This window comes from Podarcis raffonei, chromosome 1, assembly GCF_027172205.1.
Source record: "Podarcis raffonei isolate rPodRaf1 chromosome 1, rPodRaf1.pri, whole genome shotgun sequence".
Lineage (NCBI taxonomy): Eukaryota > Metazoa > Chordata > Lepidosauria > Squamata > Lacertidae > Podarcis > Podarcis raffonei.
In genome coordinates, this window is record NC_070602.1 from 68,009,678 (window position 1) to 68,026,657 (window position 16,980).

At 41.6% G+C, this 16,980-nt stretch overlaps 1 long non-coding RNA gene across 1 annotated transcript; it reads right to left on the reverse strand.

The window, feature by feature from the left end:
- Positions 1–2,245: 2,245 nt before the first annotated feature.
- Positions 2,246–15,026, reverse strand: LOC128415213 (uncharacterized). Its single transcript, XR_008330892.1, has 4 exons — positions 14,981–15,026; positions 13,567–13,721; positions 3,787–3,914; positions 2,246–2,550 (listed from the first exon to the last, which is right to left on the reverse strand). It is a non-coding gene; the product is annotated as an uncharacterized LOC128415213 (long non-coding RNA).
- Positions 15,027–16,980: the final 1,954 nt, after the last annotated feature.

Consider the following 16,980-nt stretch of genomic DNA (forward strand, 5'->3'; position numbering starts at 1 on the left):
ACAAGCACCAGACATGCTGGAAAAAACCTGAACATCTGACCTTGGTGAGAGACTTGCTCCTCCTCCTCTTACTGTAGGTGTTACATAGGGAACAGAAGTAAAATTGTGGCCTTCCTCCTTTCTTCCTCCCCTGCCACCCCCACTCATTATGTTTCATCAGAAGCCATCTTAATTTGATGTAAAATATATAAAACATAGGAAAGCTTGTGAGAACAGCAGCAGTGGGAAGATTAATTCACTCTGTCAAGGTTCCACAAGCGTTTTGCAGCACAGCCTACAATAAAACCTCCGACATACGTATATATTTAGCAGCACACTATGTAAAGAAGTCAGTCAATACCACCAAGATGTAGCTAGAGGGAGTACTATTCTACAACAACTGCATCATCCCATGAACAGACAAATGAGCATATTGCATGTTTGGAGCCATAGGCTGGCAATATATCTACAGAATCCTTTTACAGAAAAGTGTCATTTTTCAATTTCAAAAAAACACGCATAAGAAACAATCCTTCCTATACACCCATCCCGCAAGAAACATTTGATGCATATTCAAAGTAAATGATACAGTCACATAGAGTTGTTCGTAGCAGATAAGTGTCTACTACTTTTCATCTTAATGGTTTGTCCCAGAGTGAGCCATGAGTAGCCATATGCACAGGATCTTTCATGCAAAGAAGTTCCACCGTTAGAGGAAGTCTGGAGTTTGGGATGAGTGGGTTAGTTTTTATGTTTTGTCTTCAAGCACTGTTGGTGAGCACAGCACATGCTCTCTGTGCAGAAAATTGTAGGTTCAATTCCCAGCTTCTCAAGTTAAGAGGAACTGTTCTGACGAGAGTGCTGATCTCGACACAGATGAGGCAGTGGCATGTAGGGCTCATGCTGGAGACTCCGTAAGGGCAGGGCTCAGAAGTTGCTTCAGCAGCAGTATTCATAGAATCATAGAATTGTAGAGTTGGAAGGGACCCATAGGATCATCTAGTCCAACCCCTCCAATGCAGGAATATGCAGGTGGCCCATATGAGGATCGACCCTGCAACCTTGGCATTATCAGCACCATGCTCTAACCAACTCAGCTATCCATCCTCAGACTGAGCCTGATATAGGACCTGCAGCTCTTTGCCAGCAGCTTAGCTCTGCCTTCGCTGAGAGGAGCCTTTTCATGTAAAGGTGTCCAGCATACTTGAACAGTAGTTGACTCTGAATGTGGTTGCACTAGGGCTGCTGAGCCCTCAGAGTCAGAGGAGGGCAACGTGACATTCCTGGGTTGGAGGCATGAGCTCTTCCCGAAAATGTGCTTCCAGGTGGTTAGGGGCTTGTGGGTTTGGCCCTGAGAGCAATTCCCTCTCTTGCTCTCCCTGGTCTCATACCCTGAAGAAGTGGGGTCTGACCCCAAGGTTATGAGGAGAACTCAGGTAGCAGAATCAGGCTTCAGGCTTTAGAGAGCCACTGCTGGTCAGAACAGGCAGTCCTGGACTCATGGACCAATGATGTGACTCGGCCTAAGGACTTTCATATTCCCAGTCACTGCATTTTCAAAAGGGCTTAAGTTTAAGCAAGGGCTCAAGAAGCAGGCCCTTGAACTGGGATAGTGAATCTTGTTTGCCTGGATGGCAGGTGATGGTGCAGAAACCTGGGTTTGATGGGATGGGAATGCAGCATACTGCAGAAAGGTAAGAGTCGCATCTTACCCCACCCGTCACTGAGAAGGAAACGGGGGTGATAGGCCACAAATTCTTTTCTGATTAACTGGTATAGCTTATAAACATATTCTGTATGTAGGCATTATATATTATACGTTATAGCGGCCTTCATGAGTACATCAAAAAGAGCAGTCAGATTCTTAGAACGTGAAAAATATGAGCTCTTGCCTTGAATACTGTGTACTTGAATGAAGAAGCAAAGATTATCATTTGCTTCACAGCACGTTTATGATGTCAGATTTTTCTCCCATCATTTTCTGATTACTTTTCCTTCCACGCTCTTTGCCATCATTTTAGCAATTCTGCCTGCTTATGTCTCTTTTCATGTACAGCAAGCTAAAAAGGTATTTGGAAACAGAGTCCGTCTCTCCCCACACCCCCTGCCAGCTCTTTCATAAATATGTATCTCAGAAATGAGATTCTCATTTTGCAGGCTATAGGTAACTGATTTGCTACATCTCTTAAGCAAGCACTTATCATTTGGATACAAGTGAAACTGACACTTTTCTTTCCCTGTTGACCTATGAAAGACATTTGACTCATTGCTGTTTTAGCACCAAGGTGCTTCTAAGGCAGAATTTATTCCAACATTTATGCCACATTACCATCTTATTTGGTTGATTACATTCTTAAAACAGATCTTTTGTACTGCAGACAACTAGCATGGAAACTGAATCTCCAACTTAGAATAAATGAGTAATTTTAGGTCTGCTTGATGAATTGCTTTTTGAACTGCAAGACTGAAGCTTTGGGACGCACCTTGGAAGGTTTTATTGGAAGTGATTATACCAATAGAGAAGACAGGAGTGCCTGGCGTGCTCTGGTCCATGGGGTCATGAAGAGTCGACTAAACAACAACAACATACCAACAGAGCAGAATGTTGGACTTTATTCTCACCGCCCACCCCCTCCCCGGCAATATTGAAAAGTTTCATTCTCATTACCGATATTTAATTTCCTCAAAGATGAGACTGGAAGTTTAAAAAATCATTCATAGTTGATGAGATGTGCCAGAAAATTTAAAGCAAGTCAGCTTAGGCTGCCTGCAAAGATAGCCTAACAGTTTTAAACCCTGCAATTAAAAGCTACCGCCTAAAATTCAAAGCAAACGATCCATACATTTTTAAAAACAACAACAACAACCCAAATTCTGAAAACACCCTGGAGTGAACTTGATGGAGCTGCCCCACCTCCCCAGCCCTCTCTTCTGATGCAGCCTGATGTACTTATCTACACACCTATTGAAACACCAACCTTTGCAGAGCTCACAAGTAGTAAAGCAAATGCAGCAAATATCACCTATATCCCCCCTTGCCTAATTCTATTTGTCTCTTTCAGAGGGCTATGTACAAGCTACTTATTTGTGTTCTCACATCAAATGAACCGTACAAAAATGGAACTCAAATGGACATCTGTGGACAATAGAATGGAGGCATTGCTTTACTGTCCTTTGCAGAGCATCTTATTCAAGCATAGAGCACTCAAATCCCAAATATGCCCAGAAGGGGTGTTGACAGTATGCCTAGGGGCTTTACAGGCTCCAGCCTCTGCTCCCCCCAGCCCAAGACTGAGACTCTACATGGACGGCTGCATGGCCGTCAGCATTTGATTCCTGTTTGTGTGAGGCTCCCCAGGAATAAACAGCAGGAGAGCTCTCTCTTCTCTTTAAGTGCCAAGGCTGCATCAGGGAAAGCGTCAAGTTGTTTCTTCAGATACCATTAGGTTTGGCTGTAATTCCAGTTATCAACCCCACAAATGACAAGTAAGTGGAAGGAAAAATAGAAATAGGAAATTTTCTCAACGTGTTCTCATTTGGCACTCTAACGCGTCTTCCTAAAAGCATGAAAAACGCACTTGTGAGGCGTCTGGCTTATGATCCACTCTGTAAAGCACAATAGCAATGGCAGGAAAGATGAGAAGTCCGTGCAAAGCAATACAACAGATGGCAATTTTGTAACTGACATCTGAAATTGTCTTTGGTACGTGTGTCCCAGTATTGACAAATAACTTTTAACTCTGTGAAAATAGCTCTCTCTCTCTCTGTGTGTGCCATTCCTCTGAAAAATACAAGAATTGTGCTCACCTTGGAGTGCTGGTGCCGTTAGTGAATTTTGCCTTTGTCTTGCCGATTGTTTGATCTGCGCATAAGTCAGCTTGAGGAATGTAAGACTCTGCTGGAGCTACCTGGATAATAGGGCAGCGGGTGACAACCTGGAGCCAAAAGACAGCAGACACCACACCATTACAAGGCAGGCTTGAATATACCCACAGCACCACAAGCAGTAGTAAAGCAGATTAATTTCAGGTGTGAACAGTGTGGACAGCCTCTGTGGCCACCATAATCAGGGCCAGCCTGCCCTTGAGGCAAGGTGAGGCAGTTGCCTCAAGCAGCAGGCTGGGGACAACTGGAAGGGGCGGCAGATCTATGCCCCGAGGGGTGTGCCACTTGCCGCCTCCTGTGCTTGTCGCCTCTACCTCTACCTCCTGCTCCACTGCCACTGCCTGTTCCTCTTTGGCCTCCTTCATTGCACTGGAGCTTCCCTGGGCTGTCTCCAGTCACCCCAGGCAGTGGCAGAGTGGCAGTGGAGGCAGTGTGGGGAGGGGAGAACCATTTCCTGTTTTGCCTTATGTGGCAAAACATCCCAGCCCTGTCTGGAATGAAAGTCAGTTGCTCAGATAATGGGAAGATCAAAAATGAAAACAGAAGGTCGAAAGTAAGCAGGAGCCACTTGGAGGACTACTGCTTGTCACCCAATTGCAGCAAACTCACTGGCAGGTTAAAAACCCCTCACCACAAGGATTCTTTGCATATAGTTCGTCACTTTGGTCTCAGTACCCACTGAATCATTGGACACTGCCTCAGAGAGCGGACATCATACTAACTTGGTTTCAAAACCCACAGTATACTATTCAGAGTTCTATAGCTGCTGTTTGTTCCAGTGTTTTTTGGAGCAAAATTGTCATAGATCACCAGCCACGTGTCCCTGTTTTCTAGAGGGTGGTTGTGCTTTTTTCCACCCACACTAGTGGTGAAGGTTGCTCAAACCACCCTGCCACCACTATACACAAAAGCAGGAGAAAGCTCCAAGTATCTTATTCACAATGAAAATATAGCTGAACCATTCTGGATCTTTCACAAATGCACTTTGGCGACTGCGATATTCCAGAATAACAATGGAACGATGATAGCGTCATATGGAAGCATGCAGAAAAGCCCCCCCCCCACCCCGACCAATCCCAAAAGCTATAGCACTACCAAAGATATGTCTGAAAGTGCCCTAAGTCAGAACCATTTATTTCACAGACATTCCAAGACACAGTGACTCAAGGCTAGGACACATGAAGATAGGATTGTTTTACAAACAGAATTCCAAGCTCATTGCCATTCAGTATGCCACACATTTTGGTCTCTTGTTTTACACATGGTACACTTTTTAGGTCAGTCTGATCCTTTTTTTATCATTTTTGGATTACCTTTCATGCCTATGCACTTTGCCATTATTTTACTAATCAAGTGCTTATTTTTCTTTTTGTGTCTGGAGACATAACTGAAGAGTTCTGATAAAGTATCGCCATTTATTGCTTTCATTGTTCCAACAAAAGGCATCTATCAAAGGAATTTTGAGATGCGTCACTGTATCCTTGCAGAAGACAGTGAAATCTATTTTGAGATTAATTTACTCAAATGCCTCTTACAATTCACTGGTTAAAATAATCACTATCTCTAGCCAGTGCAGCAAATTCAAATTATACAAAAGCTGAGGTTTTGCTTGCTTAGTATAATCTTTTTCTTTTAACTTCTCCAGAAAATCTGAAGCCTATTCTATATCTAAATGTGATTTCATTCGAACAGAGTGGCATGTTGTAGAAATCCATATGGAGAAGCAAGATTTCTGCTACTGCACTATAAAATATCCTCCTTTAAAAAGAGAGAGATTACAACAAAAGGATTTAATTTTGCACAGCTTTCTGTCTTACAGAGCATATAATGTGCAGCTCAGTCCTGTGCATGTTTACTCGAATGTAAGTCCCACTAAGTTCAATACCCTTTTTAAAAAACTCAAGTAAGTATGTTTAGGATTGCAAGTAAATTTGGTGTGTTGTATCACTAGGTCCCTTCCCCCTCCTTAATGCAAGTCCTTATCATTCAAGTTTTATTCCGCTTGGTTTTTTTTAATATATATAAATCTATAATTTATTTATTTGTTAAATTTCTATGCCACCCTTCATCCAAGGATCACAGGGCGGTTTACAATATAAAAACACAAAAATACATAACATACTAACAAAACGGAAAAACCCACACAGTTTAAAAGGCAATAAATATATTTTTTTTATTATTTCTTTTGCAGTACACACAATACACACCCTCCAATATTCCCCAGCGGAATAAAGGAACATTGTTGTATCTGTGTAGCACCTGTAGTCTCACACCAAGGATCTTTGCATGAGCTGGCACCACCATATCCCACTCTGCTCTTCACTGCCTGCTTGTGATCTATTTTCAGTGTCTCGGCATTCATGGGTTAGGCTCTTGGTAAGCGGAGACAGGGCCTTTTCACTGGTGGTATAATGATTATAACAGCATCATTATTCCATGCAGGTCCTGCCTCAAAACCTTGCATTGTGGATCACTCCTGTTCAGTTTTTCAGCCATTCAACCAGTCATTACGTACGGAATTTTATTTGTATGCCGCCTTTCCACAATTCAAACCATGCTCAAGGCAGCTTACAACATGAAAAAATGCATAACTACAACAAAACAAAAGTATTCCTTAAAGAATAAACTCAACTTTAAAAGATACAAAACCAAACAGAACAATTTCCACATAAATCACAACAAAATCTAAAACAAAGATTTAAACAAACCAACAGCAACAACCCCCTTCAACAAAACCCCCCAAACATCACCCCAGCCCAGGAGTCTGTTCAGCAGCCTCAGCTTTTGTATCTGAAGTCAGCCCAGGCTCTGCCCACCCAGGCCAGGTAGAAATGGCCTACAAAGCAGGTCTTCCAGGACTCACAGCCAAGATTGTCATAACACATTCCATAATGCTATATTCTGTGTCCATCTGTCCCCTCAACTGTCAGTCACCATTCTATGCCAATTGAACGTGATCTCACTGGGCAGTTATTCAGTTCTTGCTCCCATGCCCAGATTATTTTCCCCTAAGTATTTTTATTTTGGTGTGTCTGCAAACCTCAGAACTCCACTCAGAAAATTCCATATAAGTGCTAAATAAAAAAAACATGAGGAATATACTTCTTTAGATATGTGATTGGGGGGGGAATGCTTACATGTTGAACAATATAGGACTATACATCCAAGATTTATACTTATCTGTTGAAGCCTTATACCCCAAAGAGCAGTCCTTTTAATTAAGACTCTTTCAGCAAAGCAAACAACATCCTCCCATCCTCATGGCTCAGTTTTGCTTTGGCCTGAGATGGATGAGAATCCATAACAGAAATCAGCTGTTTTCTTCAGCATGCTCTAACATCTGCCTTTTTATTTCCTTTACATTGAAAGTCATTCTATGACATTTATTGAAACTGTGAACTACAATTGCCACCCATTAGCCTTGCTGTTTAATTGCTGTAAGATCTTTTCCCTTTTTTGCTATCCTTTTGTCCAGCTAGATCTATCATTTGTCTTAATTTAGAATTGTAAGCTCATGCAGAAAACACCAATTCTGAAAAGTAGCTAATTCTGAATAGCCAAATACGGGCCTTATATTTAGAACTGAGTGTTCATTAAAGGAACTGGGATTTTTCAAGGTACCAGACACTTCCTGCCAAAAAATGAAATGAAATAAAATGGAAGAAACCCAAGGCAGGGCAGATTTTAAAATCTACACCTTTCTTCCATTTTATTTCATCTCCCATCATCCCTAGCTAGCAGGACCAGTGGTAAGGGATGGTGGGAGTTGTAGTCCAACAATATCTGTGGACCATAGGTTAAAAAAGGCTGGTAAAGAGGCTTGGATTAAAGTGCTTTTTAAAGAAAACACAGACATTCTTACCGAACATGGCAATTTCTTGCAGAAATTAATCACAGTTTGTATCATGCTTTTAATGGACAGAGCCACTGGAACCTTTTGTCTTCACCATTATCCTATGAAGGCTATGAATATTATTACCATTTTACATATGGGGAAAGTGATGTGTCCACTGCTAGTGATGCTGGACCCAGACAATGCTTTTTTAAAGAACTGAAAGGGGTAGGATGAAGATATAATTGCCTTTGGTGTATGGAGTACGGGTCTTCTTATCTTGGTGACCTTTCTGGTCAAACACAATCCACCACAGGGTGAATGTCTAAAAGTCTGGAGAACCACTACCAGGAGGCAGTAGCTGATAAGGGAAAGGGCCATAGTTCAGTAGCAGAGTGTCCACTGTGCATGCAGAAGGTCCCAGTTTAATCCCTGACATCTCCAGGTCTCCTGCCTGATTCCCTGCAGAGAGCTGCTGTCAGTCAGCGTAGACAACAGAAAGCTAGATAAGCAAATGGTCTGACTCAGTATAAGGCAGCTTCCTATGTTCCTAACTGAGCTAGACAGGCCAGTGGTCTGACTCTGTAAAAGGAAACTTTCAGGCTTCCAAAACACAGAAACACACTTAGGGGATTTCCCTCCATGCCACCGTGAACTTCTAAAACAAAGGCCTGTGTTGGTGTGGCTAAAAAAACACACAAAAAACCCTCCCCATTTCTCTGACAGATCGCTGAATATAACAAATAGCTTGCTGCATAGCAAACTGCCACAGAAGCAGAGTAAGAGCAAAGAACACTGTCTCTGTGACTAGTCTTATTATTGCTACATCAACCTTTGCCGGAAACAGGCATTTCGTTTAGCTGATGAAATTCAGGCAGGCATCCAAGGCTTGTTCTATAATGTACAAAAAGATATGTGAAATTCCCCAGATGGCCATGCAGCATCCCTAACTCAGGTCTGATGCCCAGTATTGATTAGTGTAGGGAGTCATTTCCGACCGACCGGTATAGTGTGGCGTCAGTGCTAAGAAAAGGACAAGTGGAGTCATATCCTGAAGGCATATATGCTTTGTGCATTTTCATTGTGCCAAATGCTAATGGACCTGTGCCTTAAAGCTGGAGGTAGATATTCATATGGGTTAGGCAACATGGTGCCCTCCAGACCTTTGTGGACTGCGACTCCCATCAGCCACAACCAGCATGGCTGACGATCAGGAATGATGGGAGTTGTAGTCCACAACTGCTGGAGGTCACCATGTTGGCTACAGCTGCCATGCACTGACTGCATCCCACTCCCTCACCTGAACCATTTCATCCTGCTAAATTTTCAAGGAGTTTGAGGAGCCACCAGTTTATGCCTGAGGAGCAGGTTCTTCATTAGATGGCAGGGAAAGAGGCAGGTTAACCAGGGGTAAAAACACGCTGCTTGTGTACTTGTGATGGAAGCAAAGTGGCATGGTGCGACACTTGTGTCCATGGAGTGGAAACGTTGGCAGGGGTGTGTGAAATATGTCCTGCACATTCTCCTGGGATGAAAAGAAGAAGATTCCACCACCAACCAGCAGCAGTTTTCACTCTGGAGAAGACCAAAGATATAGTATCTCAACTTGGCTCTTAAAGATATGGCTGTTTCTGAGATTGGTGGAGCTGTGGAAAGCATAGCCCCATAAACTGGAGTAGCGAAGTGACCTTGGATGCAGGTTTCACATGCTAATGGGAGAATTTCACTGGATACAACCCCCCTCTCACACACACTTGGAAGCCCCCTGTGTGTGCAGGCTCCTCCATACAATCAGGAGGACCCTACACTGGATAAATATTTGATTGATGTAGCATTCCCATTCAGAACTGCTACTGAATGGGTGGAGGTCATGAGACCTGGTGGAGATGTTCATGGGGGTGGGGCCCTGGTTCCTCTCCACCTGTTCTCTGAACTTATAGAACAAACGCCTGGAGAGGGCTACCACACACAATGCATTTTGTTTTTGCATTCCTGTTCTTTGTGACTTTTCAGGTAAATCTACTTAAATCCAGTCTCTCCTGCTAAAACCTCTTCTCTTTCACAATTACACCTTTACCTTCTCACACAACTGTGTGGCCTGTTCCTGCTGTGCTCCTTTTGTTGTCCTCCACCAGAGATCCAGTTACTAGAGCCAAATGCACACCGGTTGCATGTCTTATTTTACCAAGCTATACCCTAGCAGCATTCTGTCCTTTCAGCAGCTTCTGCAGCTTTCTAATTTATTTTCACAGACACTTTCCGGATCTAGCCAGCTCTTATTCAATTACACTATAATTCTTTTCCACATTATGAAGTGGTTTATGTTCCTTTCATTTTGCATAAACAACACTAAATCAAAATCTCTTTGTGTTCTGTTTCATTAAAGACTGATTACCGTGTTTGTTTGTTGTTCAACAATAAATAGTCTGGCTTAAAATACCCATCTGAATGCTTTTGTTTAGCAGGCGTTGAATGTACTTATCCTTTACATTTGTATGATTTTTTTTATTTAAAAAATCATGGTCCTTGCAGGAATAAGCAGTTGAAAGGACGGCTGCTTGTTGCTATTGAAAAGCTTGCCATTTTTTTTACATACCTTTGTGGGAAACATGAAGAATGGGAAAAGTTCTCAAAGCTTATATGAAACTTTGATTATGTAATGAGGATACTGCTCAGCTGAGTTACATGCAACACATTTCTACCTCCTGCCATTTGCTTGATTGGCATGTTTTCACATTCCTTTTTCAATTTTCTCTTGGAGAAATATCCTGAAAATATGCAGCTGATAACAGAACCATTACAAAACTGTGTTCAGCTCTGGTGCAGATTAAAAAAAAACCCCTTTTTTCAACTGTATGGTTCAGTTCTAATTGAGAGACTAATTTTGAACCAATTCTTTGGTAGGAACATAAGAAGAGCCCTGCTGGATAAGACCAAAGGCCCATCTAACCCAGCATCCTGTTCTCATAGTGGCCAACCGCGTGCCGGTGAGGAGCCCACAGTGCAACAGTGCTACCCCCACCTGTGATTCCAGAAACTGGTATAAAAAGTAGGGGTGAGGGAGTAATTTGAACTACAGTTCTCCATCCAAGTAATCTGTACAAAAATGCATATACTGGGGCAAAGCGTGCATTTAGTGAAAATAACATACAAAATGTATTGTATTAGAGGAAATTGTTTTGCAAAAATGTGTATATTAGGAGAAAATGCACTAAAATTCTAATACATTTTCATTAGGATTTATTTTTTTAATAGCAAACTGATATGGAATTGTGGGAAACTAAATTTAAGATTAGTAAAACGAGAGACTGAGAGAAATCTTAATTGACATATTTGGCTATCTCTCATACAGAGGCATACTGCCTCTGAGCATAGCTGTCAACCTTCCTTTTTTTTGCGGGAAATTCCCTTATTCCAGCACCGTTTCCCGCTGCTATCCTGGATTGTTAGATATCCCATAGACTGTCCCCGGGACAGGTGAGGCTGCTGATCCCTTATTTTCAAGGCTGCTGATCCCTTATTTTCAATCTGAAAGTTGACAGCTATGCCTCTGAGGATGGAGGCAGAACATGGCTAGGAGCCACTGAGAACCATATCCTTCATGAATTTGTCTAATTTTCTGTTAAAGTCATCCAGGTTTGTTGAAAAAGGTTCAGACACTATGAAGTAGTTTTCAACTAGCTCAAATACATTTCATATAAATAAATAAGAACACCCCCCCCCAATGATTAGTTAGTGGTCTTTGATTTTAATTTTTTATGTGTTTTTTATTATATGTAGATATAATTTCATAGTGTTCACAAGTAGGGCATATCCCTATGGTTTCATACTTATTTAAAAGGGATTAGACCAATTAATGGAGGATTGCTCTATCAAAGCCATGATGGTGAGGTGGTAAATGGAGAAGTACAAACCAATTTGCCACACATTTCTATGTGATCCCTTGAGACACTTTAACAATCGCTTTTTGCTTCATGTCAAAGATTGCGACTTATTCCTGATGGTTTCAAAAAGGCAGGGAAATGTTACCACCCAATTGATTGGTCTTTCCTCATTAATGGATAAATACTTAAGTGGCTATTGGCTTATACAGTGCATTTTTTTCTTTAAAAAAAATGTTTAGGGGTACTCTCATTTTCCTACTCATATTGAAATACCGCCCCTCAATGAGGCCAAACTTAGATTCGCAAAATGTTTAGGGGTATGCGTACCCCTGCATCCCCCCAGAAAAAAAGCACTGGGTTTATATGAAATTGTCAGTGCCCAAAGCAGGGTCCATTTATAGTAGTCCTTAAACTGATCTTGCAGATTTTCTACAATGTGAAATATAGCTTCATAAACAGGTTTATGAGCATACTCGTTTCCAAAGTACCAATATTTTGCAGGTTTAAATACTGCAAAGCAATATTCCTTGCTCTTGGTTCATGTGGCTAAAGAATACAATTTACAGTGACACGCAGCTGTCTTGCCAAAACACATCACTGTGCACCTTAAATCATTTGCACAAAGTTGACCTAATGATGTGATAAACAGAGAAGCTTATTCACAGAGGGTTATGGAGCACATTCTTCTAAATAAATGGCCGTTTTTGCTATGAAATAGCAAATGCTATGGTTAAGACACAAAAAAGCAGTCTACCAAAAAGTAAATGGTACAGCAACAGTCCAAGATGCAATCTCATGGGTACCCCGGAACTTCTTGCAACTGTCAATGGTCCAGTAACCATGGTTTATGAGTTATTGCAAATGCACTGATACGAGCTGTTTCGCTCCTCTCCACTAGCACATGGAGAAAACAAACCATGATCCCTGGCATAGTGTTATATCCATCATATCATGTGGGGAATTGAACTTAAGATTGGTAAAATGAGAAAGTAAGAAACCAAAATTGCCAGATTTGCCTGTCCCTAAACTGATGCACTAATTTTTCCAAAATGAAACCATCAAAGACAAAAAACACATTGTGCCACATTTGGTTTGGTCATTATATTCCAAACTGTCAAACCCATTAGAAAAAAATATAGATGTTTTGTCACTCCCAGATTTGGAGATTGTGCTTAACATGCATTTCTGTCTGAAGTGTTGTTTCATCAGTAATTCAGAATTCTTGGGTTAATCTATTATGTTAAGCATGGGGAAGATCATCCTAATTAATAAGTTCATAAAACAACCACACAATTGCTGGGAGGGAAGCTTTTTAGTTTCATTTAACTTCATGGAGACCTAGAGCAGTGACCTTTAGCAGATGAATACACTTACAAAGAGGAAAACACTGCTCAGAAATCACTTTACGGACAAATTTAGCTGAGACAGGGCAACCTAATACATTTATCCCCATGTGCAAGGACAAAATTCACCCGAAATGGATTGTAGTGAGCACCTTTGCACGCAAAGACACTGTCAGCTAGAAGTTATTCTGCAAGTCTGGCTAAAAATGGCCTTACTAGCAATAATGTATTTATACCGAAACAAAACCCTTAGGAAACAGTAATACCCTTCTAGGAACAGGCACAAGATATAGCTGAGGGAACAAACTAAGAACATTGCTGTAATATCTAATAGGACATAAGTGTGTTCCGTACACTTTTCAGGGGGGCAAAGTTTTGCTATGAGGCTGCATTTAGAGAAGCAAATGGATCAGTGTGTTCTACAGTGGTATAATCCCATGAGAACTGTGCAACACATGAATACAAGCATAAATGGAGGCTCTAAGAAGTTACTCTTTCAGTTGCTGCTTAGAAGCTGTAAATAAGGGCAATTTAGAACTGTGTGAAATACCAAATTAAATTTCTCAGGAATGTTTTTCACAGCAAAAAGGTAACATTTGGGGGTGGGGACATTTTTTTTTCCCTGCAAAGGGGCAGCACTCACCTCAGGGAGGAAATGTTTACTGAGAAGTCAGGGTCTCGTCCCTCTCTCTGGGTAAAGCGATTGTAAAGAGTGAGGTAGAGGGACTGCACTCTGCACCCACTTCAGTGGAGTTGAACACTGTCCATTTTCAACTGGTCCCACGTAGATTACCTAACCTGGAGGGAAGGAGCGCGTTAGAGCAGGTGAACCACTTTGCAAACAGGAATCTCCCATTTCAGCTCAGTGCAATGCAGAATTATAATTTTCCTGGCATGCTTTAAAGGAAAGCAGTTTGTACTTGCACACAGCAACAGGGTAAAACGGATAAGGGTCATAGGAAGTTATCTTCCACTGAGTCAGACTGTTGATCCATCTAGCCCAGCACTGTTGACACATTTTTAGCAGGGGTTCTCTAGGGCTTCAAATAGCAGCATTTCCCACACACACAGCTGGGGAAGCCAGGAATTGAACCTGGAACCTTCTGTATACAAAGCCAATGCATCACAGCCCTTCTCCCTTATACATTTAAACAGTGCTTTTTTCTTTAAAAAAAATGTTTAGGGGTACTCTCATTTTCCTACTCATATTGAAATGCTGCCCCTCAATGAGGCCAAACTTAGATTCACAAATGTTTAGGGGTATGCGTACCCCTGTGTACGCCCCAGGAAAAAAAGCACTGCATTTAAAGCTACAACAACAACATGTGGTTTCCATTCCAGTGAGGCAGGGGCAACAAGATTGGCCTATCAAGAGCACGGAAGCCCAGGTGAATGTACGCATCGGTTCACATAGGCCTCCATACTGGGGCCAGTGCATTTTCATTATTGTCTCCTTTGACTGAAGAAATACTGTTGAAGTTTTGGGATTCTAACAAATAAAGTGAAGGCCCCTGAGTTCTGCTATGATGGATTGTGCTAAGCGTATTAAGGTTAAAAGGACTCTAGAAAAATATGTTCAGTTTCATAAGCACGTGGAAAAGGGCTAAATCATCTTGGCATGTGACAGACATGCATCCAAGACTACAGGGTGGCTTGGTTCGCTTTTCAGACGGCAAGCTATGATTAATATGCACCTTGCCATTCTCTATCTGATCTGCCTCATCTAAGATGACAATAAAGAACTACAGCGCACCGTGCAAAATAAATACAACAAAACACAGAGCTGTCAGTGCTTTTCCTCTCCTGTGATGTACTTTCCCTTGATAGACAGAACAGAACTGGTCTGTCACAAGTAATAGCCACGGCAACGGCAAACCTCGGGGGGGGGGGGGACAACCCATTTTGAAAATGCAAAGAGAGATAGGCTTTATTTCAGTGAACTTCCCCCCATGTTTAAGTTGTTCTATGTTCATCCTTTTTTTTTTTAGGTTATTGTTGGTTTTATTGATATATTGCTTTTTACTATTACATATAATAGCATGGGCTGTGGGCCTTACTGTGAGAGGGAGGAGAGGCAGGCAAACCAGCTAAGCCAGCCTCTCCTACTTTGAGCCTCACTACTGTCACCTAGGGGTTGTTTTTATTCTCTGACCGTCTCCGCTAAACCACCCTGTTATTTTTTCCTGTTCTCTTCACTTCTACTAATGTATTTTTAAAGCAATCAATTAATGAGCCATACTTTGGGGGAGGATCATTTTAAAGCAGATTGACCCACAAGAGCAAATGAGAAAACTTAAAACACAAAAAGTACTCTGTTTAAGAAAATCACATCGAATGATATAAGTTTGAAATTACTGAGGAAATAAACTGGAAAGAGCTAAATCTGCATGATTGCATCACCATCATTTCTTCCAGGCCGAAATGAATCCCATTGTAAACATCATGCCATGGTGACAATTAACCTCTGACATTTCTACCAGCTTTTATAGGGAAGGCTATAAACACAGACTCTGTGTTTACAGGCCATAAACGACCATGTTGTAATTGTGTAATTACCTTAGGAAAAGGTGGTAAACATGATTTAATGAATGGGTAATTGGTGGTTATTTCTGGTTTTTAACCACTTTGGAACGAGTACTCTTAAAGGAAGATAAAGTACTTCAGCATCTTTAAAGTACAAGTCACTAAGAGGCTGTAAATATAAGTGGGTAGTTTTAGCCAGAAATCTGCCTTTCACTAGAATTGTTTATTTCTACAATAGAAGCCCCCAGATTGGATATAGGGTAATATCCAATGCAATACTCAGAGTAAAGGTAAAGGTAAAGGGACCCCTGACCATTAGGTCCAGTAGTGACCGACTCTAGGGTTGCGGCGCTCATCTCGCTTTATTGGCCTTCCCGCCAGAGTGGTACCTATTTATCTACTTGCACTTTGACGTGCTTTCGAACTGCTAGGTTGGCAGGAGCAGGGACTGAGCAACGGGAGCTCACCCCATCACAGGGATTTGAACCGCCGACCTTCTGATCGGCAAGTCCTAGGCTCTGTGGTTTAACCCACAGCGCCACCCGCATCCCTCAATACTCAGAGTAGACTCATTAAAATTAATTGAAATCCATTGATTTCAGGGGGTATAATCTGAGTATGACTTACCGGTAATTGAGTATTTATTTATTTCACAAAATTTATACACCACTTGGCTGGGGCAGGGCAGGGAGCAAACAGATCTCAAAGCGGCTTACAAACAAAGTTCCTCCCATTATTTTGATGTCCTGTAATTGATTTTCATGTGGCTCTGCCAGCTGCTGTTTTAGATTTTACTACTGTTGTTACTGTAAAACCACCCTGGGAAAGTTTCTTTACAGTGTGGGGTAATTAATGATGATCATGAAGATGTTGTGAGGGACAAGAATTTATCTTAAAATATCAGTGCCCCTGCCCAAAGGACTGTGGTATATAATTTCAAAATAGGAAGGTGTTTGTCTTTCCCATATAATTGGATACACTGTGGATAATATACACAGCGTACCTGCAAATTTTGTCACATGTGAAGCAGCCTAAAGGCAGTTTTTTACATCTCCTCTCAAGATCATTTCCCTTTCCGTCTTCCCAATCAAAACGCTAAACATATGAAAATATTACAAACTTAATGAAAACAAAGCAACCATGTTGAAAAGTGTTGCTGGGGGGGGGGAGAATGGGGAGTGAGACTCCTGAAGAATCAATTAAAGAGAACTTTCAAAGGATGTTCACTGTCAGGCAATTATGTAAATTATTATTAATGAGCGAATCAGTTGCTCCCAGTGTCTGATCTTAAGTGTGATGCACATGTGTTAGCACCACAAGCAACAACTGGGAGTTCAAATAAAGGATATTTGCTACAGGGCCTACAGAATGGGTGCCCCCACCCCCGCAAAGTAGTAGATGCCATGAAAACACTGGCAGTTTGGAGCAACACTGAGTTAATCTGTCAAGACACACTACAGCACATTTTAGCTCTGACTCAGTGGCTTAACATATTCAAGCTGAATCGCCAGCTCTTTCAATAGAACTATCTAAC